Genomic DNA, 16,547 nt, shown 5'->3' on the forward strand with positions numbered 1-16,547 from the left:
GACCAATGAGAAGGCTCTGACCAATGAGAAGGCTCTGACTGGTGAAAAGGCTTTGACCAATGAGAAGGCTCTGACCAGTGAAAAGGCTTTGACCAATGAGAAGGCTCTGACCAGTGAGAAGGGTTTGACCAATGAGAATGCTCTGACCAGTGAAAAGGCTTTGACCAATCAGAAGGCTCTGACCAGTGAAAAGGCTTTGACCAATGAGAAGGCTCTGACCAGTAAAAACTGCATCCTAAGAAATGGAGAAAGAAATCTTCCTCTGATTTAAAACTCACTTGCTTCATCTATTATTGGCAGGACAATGACAAGTAGGGAAAAGCAGTGAGTATGTGAACTTTAACACACCGTCAGTCACAGTCAGTCACAGTCACACCGTCAGTCACACCGTCAGTCACACCATCAGTCACAGTCACACCGTCAGTCACAGTCACACCGTCAGTCACAGTCACACCGCCAGTCACACCATCAGTCACACCGTCAGTCACACCGTCAGTCACACCATCAGTCACAGTCACACCGTCAGTCACAGTCACACCGTCAGTCACACCGTCAGTCACACCGTCAGTCACACCATCAGTCACAGTCACAGTCACACCATCAGTCACACCGTCAGTCACACGTCAGTCACAGTCACACCGTCAGTCACACCGTCAGTCACAGTCACACCGTCAGTCACACCGTCAGTCACAGTCACACCGTCAGTCACAGTCACACCGTCAGTCAAAGTAACACCGTCAGTCACAGTCACACACCGTCAGTCAAAGTAACACCGTCAGTCACATGTTAGAAGAAACAGAAAGCTCAACTCCAACTGGTTGAATGAACTCCAACTCCAACTGGTTTAATGGACTCCAACTCCAACTGGTTTAATGGTCTCCAACTCCAACTGGTTGAATGGTCTCCAACTCCAACTGGTTTAATGAACTCCAACTCCAACTGGTTGAATGGACTCCAACTGGTTGAATGGACTCCAACTCCAACTGGTTGAATGGACTCCAACTCCAACTGGTTGAATGGACTCCAACTCCAACTGGTTGATGGACTCCAACTCCAACTGGTTGAATGGACTCCAACTCCAACTGGTTGAATGGACTCCAACTGGTTGAATGGACTCCAACTGGTTGAATGGACTCCAACTCCAACTGGTTGAATGGACTCCAAATCCAACTGGTTGAATGGACTCCAACTCCAACTGGTTGAATGGACTCCAACTCCAACTGGTTGAATGGACTCCAACTCCAACTGGTTGAATGGACTCCAACTCCAACTGGTTGAATGGACTCCAACTCCAACTGGTTGAATGGACTCCAACTGGTTGAATGGATTCCAACTCCAACTGGTTGAATGGACTCCAACTGGTTGAATGGACTCCAACTCCAACTGGTTGAATGGACTCCAACATACTCTTTATAAACGTAGTAGGGCAATTTTCCTGAAGAAAACATTGTTGTGTTTGCTTCAGCTGTCCACTATTAATTTTTATGGTAGTAGAATAAGTTAAAAACAGCGGGGCGGCAGGGTAGTATAGTGGTTAGAGCGTTGGAGTGGTGGACTAGTAACCGAAAGGTTGCAAGTTCAAATCCCCGAGCTGACAAGGTACAAATCTGTCGTTCTGCCCCTGAACATGCAGTTAACCCACTGTTCCGAGGCCGTCATTCAAAATAAGAATTTGTTCTTAACTGACTTGCCTGGTTAAATAAAGGTACAAAGTTGAATACCTTTTTTTGATAAAGGTCCCTTGCTGTTTTTGATGACTAGCATAAACAGTTGAAGAGCAGGACTATTCTGAAAAATCTCACATTGTAAATCTATATAAATGCATTGTATTTTATGTGGTCACAGTTCAAAAAGTATAAATAGTTATCAAGGTGATTTTTCTCTCAAACAACTTGGTCAGCAAGCACACGAATACGCCTGGAGTGTGTAGGAATACAGTAGTCGTTCTTGCTTTCGGCAAAGCGCGTTAACTGCTTTTCCTGCTCGGGAAAACACTCTTTCCCTTCATCCTGTTGTAATGGAAAAGTGTTGAACTTACATCTGATGAGTTTGTTAGAGCTTGTTACAATAGTTGACATTGTTGTTCAGACGATGTTTCATATTGGCCTCGGACTAAATACACAGAGAGATAATGAGGTCATCTCCACGTTCCGACTCTTACAACAGCAACAGATGCAGAGGTAGATGACCTCACAATCTCTAAACCACCATAACCAAATCTCACGTGAACTCAACAGCTGACTAAATCAACACCTAAAACGTGCAATGTATTTTATCTTTTGGGGACATGTAGTATTTTATCTATATCAATACTGTATGACAAAACAATGAGAAAACAAATATATATATATATATATTTTTAATTAAAGACCACCACGATGCCTCCTTATAAAATACATTATTTGGAAGTTGTAAATGACTGTGGAAATGTACAGACATAATGGTTATAAATTAAATGTTGTTTTGACCAACTACACTTGTTGAATTCTAGTGTACAGACAGTATAAACCAGACAGTATAAACCAGACAGTATAAACCAGACAGTATAAACCAGCCTTTAGTTGTACAGTAGACATGAATTATCTTAAATACACAATGTAACATCAGAACATCTCTCTCTCTCTCTAACTCTCTCTATTCAATTCAAGGGGCTTTATTGGCATGGGAAACATACAGTATGTTTACATTGCCAAAGCAAGTGAAATAGATAAACAAAAGTGAAATAAACAATAAAAGGTGACAGTAAATATCTCTCTCTCCAGACCTTCTCTGTCCTGTCAGCTCCTGTCCTGTCCTGTCAGCTGCAGTCCTATCTTGTCCTGTCCTGTCAGCTCCTGTCCTGTCAGCTGCAGTCCTATCTTGTCCTGTCCTGTCAGCTCCTGTCCTGTCAGCTGCAGTCCTGTCTTGTCCTGTCCTGTCAGCTCCAGTCTTGTCCTGTCTCTCGCTCCTATGTCCTCTCTTCTCCTCTCCTCTTCTCTCCACTCCTGTGTTGTCCTTTCCACTCAGCCTCAGAATCTGTCTTCTTTGAAGGCCTCCTTCTTCGTCACACCACTGATGGTCTCAATCTCCACCTGGCGGGTCTGGTTCCTCTGCTTCTGAACGCTGTTACGGATCCCATAACCAAAGTAGATGAGGAACCCTACAGACAGACATACAGAGAGAGAGAGAGAGAGAGAGAGAGAGAGAGAGAGAGAGAGAGAGAGAGAGAGAGAGAGAGAGAGAGATCAGAGAGAGAGATCAGAGAGAGAGAGAGAGAGAGAGATCAGAGAGAGAGAGAGAGAGAGAGGGATCAGAGAGAGAGAGAGAGATCAGAGAGAGAGAGAGAGAGATCAGAGAAAGAGAGAGAGAGAGATCAGAGAGAGAGATCCGAGAGAACCCCCCCTCAACCCTCTGACATCCTGTATAGCCTCCAACCAACTTTAAACAACCCACACTCCTATTGATATCAGGTCAGATAGATAGAAAACGACCCATCCATCCCCACCAGCCTCCCAGTTTAGTGCTTGTGGCATGTATAATTGGGTTGAGAAGTGTTGGGTAGAGTACTTACCTACGGCCATCCAGATGGCGTATCTCATCCAGGTGTCTCGTCCTAACTGCACCATCAGGTAGACGTTGATGAACACACTAACTACCGGCAGCACGGGCAGGAAGGGCACCTGGGAGCAGACGGCAGGGGGTAAGAGAACTCTACTGTAATGCCAACATAAAGACAAAAACAACGTACCACACAGGGTCCCGGGCCCAAAGGTAAACATTCTGGAGTTCAAACACATTTGGGGTTGATTGATATTACGATCTGTTAGGCTGCATCTGATAATTCTTGATAATATTTGTGAATCAGCGATGTTTGTATAGCCTGTGATAATGTCCTCTAATCAGCGATGTTTGGACAGCCTGTGATAATGTCCTCTAATCAGCGATGTTTGTATAGCCTGTGATAATGTCCTCTAATCAGCGATGTTTGGACAGCCTGTGATAATGTCCTCTAATCAGCGATGTTTGGACAGCCTGTGATAATGTCCTATAATCAGCGATGTTTGGACAGCCTGTGATAATGTCCTCTAATCAGCGATGTTTCAATAGCCTGTGATAATGTCCTCTAATCAGCGATGTTTGGACAGCCTGTGATAATGTCCTCTAATCAGCGATGTTTCAATAGCCTGTGATAATGTCCTATAATCAGCAATGTTTGAATAGCCTGTGATAATATCCTCTAATCAGCGATGTTTGGACAGCCTGTGATAATGTCCTATAATCAGCTATGTTTGAATAGCCTGTGATAATGTCCTCTAATCAGCGATGTTTGAACAGCTGTGATAATGTCCTCTAATCAGCAATGTTTGAATAGCCTGTGATAATGTCCTCTAATCAGCGATGTTTGGACAGCCTGTGGTAATGTCCTATAATCAGCTATGTTTGAATAGCCTGTGATAATGTCCTATAATCAGCAATGTTTCAATAGCCTGTGATAATGTCCTATAATCAGCAATGTTTGAAATGCCTGTGATAATGTCCTATAATCAGCGATGTTTGGACAGCCTGTGATAATGTCCTCTAATCAGCGATGTTTCAATAGCCTGTGATAATGTCCTCTAATCAGCAATGTTTGAATAGCCTGTGATAATGTCCTCTAATCAGCGATGTTTGGACAGCCTGTGATAATGTCCTCTAATCAGCGATGTTTGGACAGCCTGTGATAATGTCCTCTAATCAGCGATGTTTGGACAGCCTGAGATAATGTCCTCTAATCAGCAATGTTTGAATAGCCTGTGATAATGTCCTCTAATCAGCGATGTTTGGATAGCCTGTGATAATGTCCTCTAATCAGCGATGTTTGGACAGCCTGTGATAATGTCCTCTAATCAGCGATGTTTCAATAGCCTGTGATAATGTCCTATAATCAGCAATGTTTGAATAGCCTGTGATAATATCCTCTAATCAGCGATGTTTGGACAGCCTGTGATAATGTCCTATAATCAGCTATGTTTGAATAGCCTGTGATAATGTCCTCTAATCAGCGATGTTTGAACAGCTGTGATAATGTCCTCTAATCAGCAATGTTTGAATAGCCTGTGATAATGTCCTCTAATCAGCGATGTTTGGACAGCCTGTGGTAATGTCCTATAATCAGCTATGTTTGAATAGCCTGTGATAATGTCCTATAATCAGCAATGTTTGAACAACCTGTGATAATGTCCTATAATCAGCGATGTTTGAACAGCCTGTGATAATGTCCTATAATCAGCGATGTTTCAATAGCCTGTGATAATGTCCTATAATCAGCAATGTTTGAAATGCCTGTGATAATGTCCTATAATCAGCGATGTTTGGACAGCCTGTGATAATGTCCTCTAATCAGCGATGTTTGAATAGCCTGTGATAATGTCCTCTAATCAGCAATGTTTGAATAGCCTGTGATAATGTCCTCTAATCAGCGATGTTTGGACAGCCTGTGATAATGTCCTCTAATCAGCGATGTTTGGACAGCCTGTGATAATGTCCTCTAATCAGCGATGTTTGGACAGCCTGTGATAATGTCCTCTAATCAGCGATGTTTGGACAGCCTGTGATAATGTCCTCTAATCAGCGATGTTTGGACAGCCTGTGATAATGTCCTCTAATCAGCGATGTTTGGACAGCCTGTGATAATGTCCTCTAATCAGCGATGTTTGAATAGCCTGTGATAATGTCCTCTAATCAGCGATGTTTGGACAGCCTGTGATAATGTCCTCTAATCAGCGATGTTTGGACAGCCTGTGATAATGTCCTATAATCAGCGATGTTTGGACAGCCTGTGATAATGTCCTCTAATCAGCGATGTTTGGACAGCCTGTGATAATGTCCTCTAATCAGCGATGTTTGGACAGCCTGTGATAATGTCCTCTAATCAGCGATGTTTGGACAGCCTGTGATAATGTCCTCTAATCATGTTTGGACAGCCTGTGATAATGTTTGAATAGCCTGTGATAATGTCCTCTAATCAGCGATGTTTGGACAGCCTGTGATAATGTCCTCTAATCAGCGATGTTTGGACAGCCTGTGATAATGTCCTATAATCAGCGATGTTTGGACAGCCTGTGATAATGTCCTCTAATCAGCGATGTTTGGACAGCCTGTGATAATGTCCTCTAATCAGTCCTATAATCAGTGATGTTTGGACAGCCTGTGATAATGTCCTCTAATCAGCGATGTTTGGACAGCCTGTGATAATGTCCTATAATCAGCGATGTTTGGACAGCCTGTGATAATGTCCTCTAATCAGCGATGTTTGGACAGCCTGTGATAATGTCCTCTAATCAGCGATGTTTGGACAGCCTGTGATAATGTCCTATAATCAGCGATGTTTGGACAGCCTGTGATAATGTCCTCTAATCAGCGATGTTTGGACAGCCTGTGATAATGTCCTCTAATCAGCGATGTTTGGACAGCCTGTGATAATGTCCTTTAATCAGCGTTGTTTGGACAGCCTGTGATAATGTCCTCTAATCAGCGATGTTTGGACAGCCTGTGATAATGTCCTCTAATCAGCGATGTTTGGACAGCCTGTGATAATGTCCTCTAATCAGCGATGTGTGAACAGCCTGTGATAATGTCCTCTAATCAGCGATGTTTGGACAGCCTGTGATAATGTCCTCTAATCGATGTTTGGACAGCCTGTGATAATCAGCGATGTTTGGACAGCCTGTGATAATGTCCTCTAATCAGTGATGTTTGGACAGCCTGTGATAATGTCCTCTAATCAGCGATGTTTGGACAGCCTGTGATAATGTCCTCTAATCAGCGATGTTTGGACAGCCTGTGATAATGTCCTCTAATCAGTGATGTTTGGACAGCCTGTGATAATGTCCTCTAATCAGTGATGTTTGGACAGCCTGTGATAATGTCCTCTAATCAGTGATGTTTGGACAGCCTGTGATAATGTCCTCTAATCAGTGATGTTTGGACAGCCTGTGATAATGTCCTATAATCAGTGATGTTTGGACAGCCTGTGATAATGTCCTCTAATCAGCGATGTTTGGACAGCCTGTGATAATGTCCTCTAATCAGCGATGTTTGGACAGCCTGTGATAATGTCCTCTAATCAGTGATGTTTGGACAGCCTGTGATAATGTCCTCTAATCAGCGATGTTTGGACAGCCTGTGATAATGTCCTCTAATCAGCGATGTTTGGACAGCCTGTGATAATGTCCTCTAATCAGCGATGTTTGGACAGCCTGTGATAATGTCCTCTAATCAGCGATGTTTGGACAGCCTGTGATAATGTCCTCTAATCAGTGATGTGTGAACAGCCTGTGATAATGTCCTCTAATCAGCGATGTTTGGACAGCCTGTGATAATGTCCTCTAATCAGCGATGTTTGGACAGCCTGTGATAATGTCCTCTAATCAGTGATGTTTGGACAGCCTGTGATAATGTCCTCTAATCAGCGATTTTTGGACAGCCTGTGATAATGTCCTATAATCAGCGATGTTTGGACAGCCTGTGATAATGTCCTCTAATCAGCGATGTTTGGACAGCCTGTGATAATGTCCTATAATCAGCAATGTTTGGACAGCCTGAGATAATGTTTGAACAGCCTGTGATAATGTTTGAATGGCCTGTGATAATGTTTGAACAGCCTGTGATCATGTTTGAATAGCCTGTGATAATGTTTGAACAGTCTGTGATAATGTCCTCTAATCTAATCATAATGTCCTCTAATCATGTTTGGACAGCCTGTGATAATGTCCTCTAATCAGTGATGTTTGGACAGCCTGTGATAATGTCCTCTAATCAGCGATGTTTGGACAGCCTGAGATAATGTCCTCTAATCAGCGATGTTTGGACAGCCTGTGATAATGTCCTCTAATCAGCGATGTTTGGACAGCCTGTGATAATGTCCTATAATCAGCGATGTTTGGACAGCCTGTGATAATGTCCTATAATCAGCGATGTTTGGACAGCCTGAGATAATGTTTGAACAGCCCGTGATAATGTTTGAATAGCCTGTGATAATGTTTGAATAGCCTGTGATAATGTTTGAATAGCCTGTGATAATGTTTGACCAGCCTGTGATAATGTCCTCTAATCAGCGATGTTTGGACAGCCTGTGATAATGTCCTATAATCAGCGATGTTTGGACAGCCTGTGATAATGTCCTCTAATCAGCGATGTTTGGACAGCCTGTGATAAGGTCCTCTAATCAGCGATGTTTGGACAGCCTGTGATAATGTCCTCTAATCAGTGATGTTTGGACAGCCTGTGATAATGTCCTCTAATCAGTGATGTTTGGACAGCCTGTGATAATGTCCTCTAATCAGCGATGTTTGTATAGCCTGTGATAATGTCCTCTAATCAGCGATGTTTGGACAGCCTGTGATAATGTCCTATAATCAGCGATGTTTGGACAGCCTGTGATAATGTCCTCTAATCAGTGATGTTTGGACAGCCTGTGATAATGTCCTATAATCAGCAATGTTTGAATAGCCTGTGATAATGTCCTATAATCAGCCATGTTTGAACAGCCTGTGATAATGTCCTATAATCAGCGATGTTTGAACAGCCTGTGATAATGTCCTATAATCAGTGATGTTTGAATAGCCTGTGATAATGTCCTATAAGCAGCGATGTTTGGACAGCCTGTGATAATGTCCTCTAATCAGCGATGTTTGAATAGCCTGTGATAATGTCCTCTAATCAGCAATGTTTGAATAGCCTGTGATAATGTCCTCTAATCAGCGATGTTTGGACAGCCTGTGATAATGAACTCTAATCCGCGATGTTTGGACAGCCTGTGATAATGTCCTCTAATCAGCGATGTTTGGACAGCCTGTGATAATGTCCTCTAATCAGCGATGTTTGGACAGCCTGTGATAATGTCCTCTAATCAGCGATGTTTGGACAGCCTGTGATAATGTCCTTTAATCAGCGTGTTTGGACAGCCTGTGATAATGTCCTCTAATCAGCGATGTTTGGACAGCCTGTGATAATGTCCTCTAATCAGCGATGTTTGGACAGCCTGTGATAATGTCCTCTAATCAGCGATGTTTGGACAGCCTGTGATAATGTCCTCTAATCAGCGATGTTTGGACAGCCTGTGATAATGTCCTCTAATCAGCGATGTTTGGACAGCCTGTGATAATGTCCTCTAATCAGTGATGTTTGGACAGCCTGTGATAATGTCCTCTAATCAGCGATGTTTGGACAGCCTGTGATAATGTCCTCTAATCAGCGATGTTTGGACAGCCTGTGATAATGTCCTCTAATCAGTGATGTTTGGACAGCCTGTGATAATGTCCTCTAATCAGTGATGTTTGGACAGCCTGTGATAATGTCCTCTAATCAGTGATGTTTGGACAGCCTGTGATAATGTCCTCTAATCAGTGATGTTTGGACAGCCTGTGATAATGTCCTATAATCAGTGATGTTTGGACAGCCTGTGATAATGTCCTCTAATCAGCGATGTTTGGACAGCCTGTGATAATGTCCTCTAATCAGCGATGTTTGGACAGCCTGTGATAATGTCCTCTAATCAGTGATGTTTGGACAGCCTGTGATAATGTCCTCTAATCAGCGATGTTTGGACAGCCTGTGATAATGTCCTCTAATCAGCGATGTTTGGACAGCCTGTGATAATGTCCTCTAATCAGCGATGTTTGGACAGCCTGTGATAATGTCCTCTAATCAGCGATGTTTGGACAGCCTGTGATAATGTCCTCTAATCAGTGATGTGTGAACAGCCTGTGATAATGTCCTCTAATCAGCGATGTTTGGACAGCCTGTGATAATGTCCTCTAATCAGCGATGTTTGGACAGCCTGTGATAATGTCCTCTAATCAGTGATGTTTGGACAGCCTGTGATAATGTCCTCTAATCAGCGATGTTTGGACAGCCTGTGATAATGTCCTATAATCAGCGATGTTTGGACAGCCTGTGATAATGTCCTCTAATAATCAGCCTGTGATAATGATGTTTGGACAGCCTGTGATAATGTCCTATAATCAGCAATGTTTGGACAGCCTGAGATAATGTTTGAACAGCCTGTGATAATGTTTGAATGGCCTGTGATAATGTTTGAACAGCCTGTGATCATGTTTGAATAGCCTGTGATAATGTTTGAACAGTCTGTGATAATGTCCTCTAATCAGCGATGTTTGGACAGCCTGTGATAATGTCCTCTAATCAGTGATGTTTGGACAGCCTGTGATAATGTCCTCTAATCAGCGATGTTTGGACAGCCTGAGATAATGTCCTCTAATCAGCGATGTTTGGACAGCCTGTGATAATGTCCTCTAATCAGCGATGTTTGGACAGCCTGTGATAATGTCCTATAATCAGCGATGTTTGGACAGCCTGTGATAATGTCCTATAATCAGCGATGTTTGGACAGCCTGAGATAATGTTTGAACAGCCCGTGATAATGTTTGTGCCTGTGATAATGTTTCAGCCTGTGATAATGTTTGAATAGCCTGTGATAATGTTTGACCAGCCTGTGATAATGTCCTCTAATCAGCGATGTTTGGACAGCCTGTGATAATGTCCTATAATCAGCGATGTTTGGACAGCCTGTGATAATGTCCTCTAATCAGCGATGTTTGGACAGCCTGTGATAAGGTCCTCTAATCAGCGATGTTTGGACAGCCTGTGATAATGTCCTCTAATCAGTGATGTTTGGACAGCCTGTGATAATGTCCTCTAATCAGTGATGTTTGGACAGCCTGTGATAATGTCCTCTAATCAGCGATGTTTGTATAGCCTGTGATAATGTCCTCTAATCAGCGATGTTTGGACAGCCTGTGATAATGTCCTATAATCAGCGATGTTTGGACAGCCTGTGATAATGTCCTCTAATCAGTGATGTTTGGACAGCCTGTGATAATGTCCTATAATCAGTGATGTTTGGACAGCCTGTGATAATGTCCTATAATCAGCCATGTTTGAACAGCCTGTGATAATGTCCTATAATCAGCGATGTTTGGACAGCCTGTGATAATGTCCTATAATCAGTGATGTTTGAACAGCCTGTGATAATGTCCTAATAAGCAGCTGTGATAATGTTTGGACAGCCTGTGATAATGTCCTCTAATCAGCGATGTTTGGACAGCCTGTGATAATGTCCTCTAATCAGCGATGTTTGGACAGCCTGTGATAATGTCCTCTAATCAGCGATGTTTGGACAGCCTGTGATAATGTCCTCTAATCAGCGATGTTTGGACAGCCTGTGATAATGTCCTCTAATCAGCGATGTTTGGACAGCCTGTGATAATGTCCTATAATCAGCGATGTTTGGACAGCCTGTGATAATGTCCTCTAATCAGCGATGTTTGGACAGCCTGTGATAATGTCCTATAATCAGCAATGTTTGGACAGCCTGAGATAATGTTTGAACAGCCTGTGATAATGTTTGAATGGCCTGTGATAATGTTTGAACAGCCTGTGATCATGTTTGAATAGCCTGTGATAATGTTTGAACAGTCTGTGATAATGTCCTCTAATCAGCGATGTTTGGACAGCCTGTGATAATGTCCTCTAATCAGTGATGTTTGGACAGCCTGTGATAATGTCCTCTAATCTAACAGCCTGTGATAATGTTTGGACAGCCTGAGATAATGTCCTCTAATCTGTGATGTTTGGACAGCCTGTGATAATGTCCTCTAATCAGCGATGTTTGGACAGCCTGTGATAATGTCCTATAATCAGCGATGTTTGGACAGCCTGTGATAATGTCCTATAATCAGCGATGTTTGGACAGCCTGAGATAATGTTTTTAACAGCCTGTGATAATGTTTGAATAGCCTGTGATAATGTTTGAATAGCCTGTGATAATGTTTGACAGCCTGTGATAATGTCCTCTAATCAGCGATGTTTGGACAGCCTGTGATAATGTCCTATAATCAGCGATGTTTGGACAGCCTGTGATAATGTCCTCTAATCAGCGATGTTTGGACAGCCTGTGATAAGGTCCTCTAATCAGCGATGTTTGGACAGCCTGTGATAATGTCCTCTAATCAGTGATGTTTGGACAGCCTGTGATAATGTCCTCTAATATGTTTGATGTTTGACGATGTTTGGACAGCCTGTGATAATGTCCTCTAATCAGTGATGTTTGGACAGCCTGTGATAATGTCCTCTAATCAGCGATGTTTGGACAGCCTGTGATAATGTCCTAATAATCAGCGATGTTTGGACAGCCTGTGATAATGTCCTCTAATCAGTGATGTTTGGACAGCCTGTGATAATGTCCTATAATCAGCAATGTTTGGACAGCCTGTGATAATGTCCTCTAATCAGCCATGTTTGTCCTCTAACAGCCTGTGATAATGTCCTCTAATCAGCGATGTTTGAACAGCCTGTGATAATGTCCTATAATCAGTGATGTTTGATAAGCCTGTGATAATGTCCTCTAATCAGTGATGTTTGGACAGCCTGTGATAATGTCCTCTAATCAGTGATGTGTGAACAGCCTGTGATAATGTCCTCTAATCAGCGATGTTTGGACAGCCTGTGATAATGTCCTCTAATCAGCGATGTTTGGACAGCCTGAGATAATGTCCTCTAATCAGCGATGTTTGGACAGCCTGTGATAATGTCCTCTAATCAGCGATGTTTGGACAGCCTGTGATAATGTCCTCTAATCAGCGATGTTTGGACAGCCTGTGATAATGTCCTCTAATCAGCGATGTTTGGACAGCCTGTGATAATGTCCTATAATCAGCGATGTTTGGACAGCCTGAGATAATGTTTGAACAGCCTGTGATAATGTTTGAATGGCCTGTGATAATGTTTGAACAGCCTGTGATAATGTTTGAATAGCCTGTGATAATGTTTGAACAGTAATGTTTGGACAGCCTGTGATAATGTCCTCTAATCAGTGATGTTTGGACATGCCTGTGATAATGTCCTCTAATCAGCGATGTTTGGACTGTGATAAGCCTGACAGCCTGTGATAATGTCCTCTAATCAGCGATGTTTGGACAGCCTGTGATAATGTCCTCTAATCAGCGATGTTTGGACAGCCTGTGATAATGTCCTATAATCAGCGATGTTTGGACAGCCTGTGATAATGTCCTATAATCAGCGATGTTTGGACAGCCTGTGATAATGTCCTATAATAATGTTTGACAGCCTGTGATAATGTTTATAATAGCCTGTGATAATGTTTGAACAGCCTGTGATAATGTTTGAGCCTGTGATAAGCCTCAGTGATAATGTTTGACAGCCTGTGATAATGTCCTCTAATCAGCGATGTTTGGACAGCCTGTGATAATGTCCTCTAATAATCAGCGATGTTTGGACAGCCTGTGATAATGTCCTATAATCAGTGATGTTTGGACAGCCTGTGATAATGTCCTCTAATCAGCGATGTTTGGACAGCCTGTGATAATGTCCTCTAATCAGCGATGTTTGGACAGCCTGTGATAATGTCCTCTAATCAGTGATGTTTGGACAGCCTGTGATAATCAGTGAACAATGTTTGGACAGCCTGTGATAATGTCCTCTAATCAGCGATGTTTGGACAGCCTGTGATAATGTCCTATAATCAGCGATGTTTGGACAGCCTGTGATAATGTCCTCTAATCAGTGATGTTTGGACAGCCTGTGATAATGTCCTGATAATCAGCAATGTTTGAATAGCCTGTGATAATGTCCTCTAATCAGCGATGTTTGGACAGCCTGTGATAATGTCCTATAATCAGCGATGTTTGGACAGCCTGTGATAATGTCCTCTAATCAGTGATGTTTGAATAGCCTGTGATAATGTCCTATAATCAGCGATGTTTGGACAGCCTGTGATAATGTCCTAATAATCAGCCGATGTTTGACATAGCCTGTGATAATGTCCTCTAATCAGCGATGTTTGAATAGCCTGTGATAATGTCCTCTAATCAGCGATGTTTGGACAGCCTGTGATAATGAACTCTAATCCGCGATGTTTGGACAGCCTGTGATAATGTCCTCTAATCAGCGATGTTTGGACAGCCTGTGATAATGTCCTCTAATCAGCGATGTTTGGACAGCCTGTGATAATGTCCTCTAATCAGCGATGTTTGGACAGCCTGTGATAATGTCCTCTAATCAGTGATGTGTGAACAGCCTGTGATAATGTCCTCTAATCAGTGATGTTTGGACAGCCTGTGATAATGTCCTATAATCAGCGATGTTTGGACAGCCTGTGATAATGTCTTCTAATCAGCGATGTTTGGACAGCCTGTGATAATGTCCTCTAATCAGCGATGTTTGGACAGCCTGTGATAATGTCCTCTAATCAGCGATGTTTGGACAGCCTGTGATAATGTCCTCTAATCAGCGATGTTTGGACAGCCTGTGATAATGTCCTCTAATCAGCGATGTTTGGACAGCCTGTGATAATGTCCTCTAATGATGTTTGGACAGCCTGTGATAATGTCCTCTAATCAGTGATGTTTGGACAGCCTGTGATAATGTCCTCTAATCAGCGATGTTTGGACAGCCTGTGATAATGTCCTATAATCAGCGATGTTTGGACAGCCTGTGATAATGTCCTCTAATCAGCGATGTTTGGACAGCCTGTGATAATGTCCTCTAATCAGCGATGTTTGGACAGCCTGTGATAATGTCCTCTAATCAGTGATGTTTGGACAGCCTGTGATAATGTCCTCTAATCAGCGATGTTTGGACAGCCTGTGATAATGTCCTATAATCAGCGATGTTTGGACAGCCTGAGATAATGTTTGAACAGCCTGTGATAATGTTTGAATGGCCTGTGATAATGTTTGAACAGCCTGTGATAATGTTTGAATAGCCTGTGATAATGTTTGAACAGTCTGTGATAATGTCCTCTAATCAGCGATGTTTGGACAGCCTGTGATAATGTCCTCTAATCAGCGATGTTTGGACAGCCTGTGATAATGTCCTATAATCAGCGATGTTTGGACAGCCTGAGATAATGTTTGAACAGCCTGTGATAATGTTTGAATCAGCCTGTGATAATGTTTGTTTGGACAGCCTGTGATAATGTTTGAACAGCCTGTGATAATGTCCTATAATCGATGTTTAATCAATGATGTTTGGACAGCCTGTGATAATGTCCTATAATCAGCGATGTTTGGACAGCCTGTGATAATGTCCTATAATCAGCGATGTTTGAACAGCCTGTGATAATGTCCTATAATCAGTGATGTTTGAATAGCCTGTGATAATGTCCTATAATCAGCGATGTTTGGACAGCCTGTGATAATGTCCTATAATCAGTGATGTTTGAATAGCCTGTGATAATGTCCTATAATCAGCGATGTTTGGACAGCCTGTGATAATGTCCTCTAATCAGCGATGTTTGAATAGCCTGTGATAATGTCCTCTAATCAGCAATGTTTGAATAGCCTGTGATAATGTCCTCTAATCAGCGATGTTTGGACAGCCTGTGATAATGTCCTATAATCAGCGATGTTTGGACAGCCTGTGATAATGTCCTCTAATCAGTGATGTTTGGACAGCCTGTGATAATGTCCTCTAATCAGCGATGTTTGGACAGCCTGTGATAATGTCCTCTAATCAGCGATGTTTGGACAGCCTGTGATAATGTCCTCTAATCAGCGATGTTTGGACAGCCTGTGATAATGTCCTATAATCAGCGATGTTTGGACAGCCTGTGATAATGTCCTCTAATCAGCGATGTTTGGACAGCCTGTGATAATGTCCTCTAATCAGCGATGTTTGGACAGCCTGTGATAATGTCCTTTAATCAGCGATGTTTGGACAGCCTGTGATAATGTCCTCTAATCAGCGATGTTTGGACAGCCTGTGATAATGTCCTCTAATCAGCGATGTTTGGACAGCCTGTGATAATGTCCTCTAATCAGTGATGTGTGAACAGCCTGTGATAATGTCCTCTAATCAGCGATGTTTGGACAGCCTGTGATAATGTCCTCTAATCAGCGATGTTTGGACAGCCTGTGATAATGTCCTCTAATAATCAGCGATGTTTGGACAGCCTGTGATAATGTCCTCTAATCAGTGATGTTTGGACAGCCTGTGATAATGTCCTCTAATCAGTGATGTTTGGACAGCCTGTGATAATGTCCTCTAATCAGTGATGTTTGGACAGCCTGTGATAATGTCCTCTAATCAGTGATGTTTGGACAGCCTGTGATAATGTCCTATAATCAGCGATGTTTGGACAGCCTGTGATAATGTCCTCTAATCAGCGATGTTTGGACAGCCTGTGATAATGTCCTCTAATCAGCGATGTTTGGACAGCCTGTGATAATGTCCTATAATCAGCGATGTTTGGACAGCCTGTGATAATGTCCTTTAATCAGCGATGTTTGGACAGCCTGTGATAATGTCCTCTAATCAGCGATGTTTGGACAGCCTGTGATAATGTCCTCTAATCAGTGATGTTTGGACAGCCTGTGATAATGTCCTCTAATCAGTGATGTGTGAACAGCCTGTGATAATGTCCTCTAATCAGCGATGTTTGGACAGCCTGTGATAATGTCCTCTAATCAGCGATGTTTGGACAGCCTGAGATAATGTCCTCTAATCAGCGATGTTTGGACAGCCTGTGATAATGTCCTCTAATCAGC

At 42.5% G+C, this 16,547-nt stretch overlaps 1 pseudogene; it reads right to left on the reverse strand.

The window, feature by feature from the left end:
- Positions 1–2,344: 2,344 nt before the first annotated feature.
- LOC115115626 (cationic amino acid transporter 2-like) overlaps positions 2,345–16,547 on the reverse strand; it is a 55,067-nt pseudogene continuing 40,864 nt past the window's right edge.

Source organism: Oncorhynchus nerka, linkage group LG5 (genome assembly GCF_034236695.1).
Source record: "Oncorhynchus nerka isolate Pitt River linkage group LG5, Oner_Uvic_2.0, whole genome shotgun sequence".
In the NCBI taxonomy this organism is placed as follows: Eukaryota; Metazoa; Chordata; class Actinopteri; order Salmoniformes; family Salmonidae; genus Oncorhynchus; species Oncorhynchus nerka.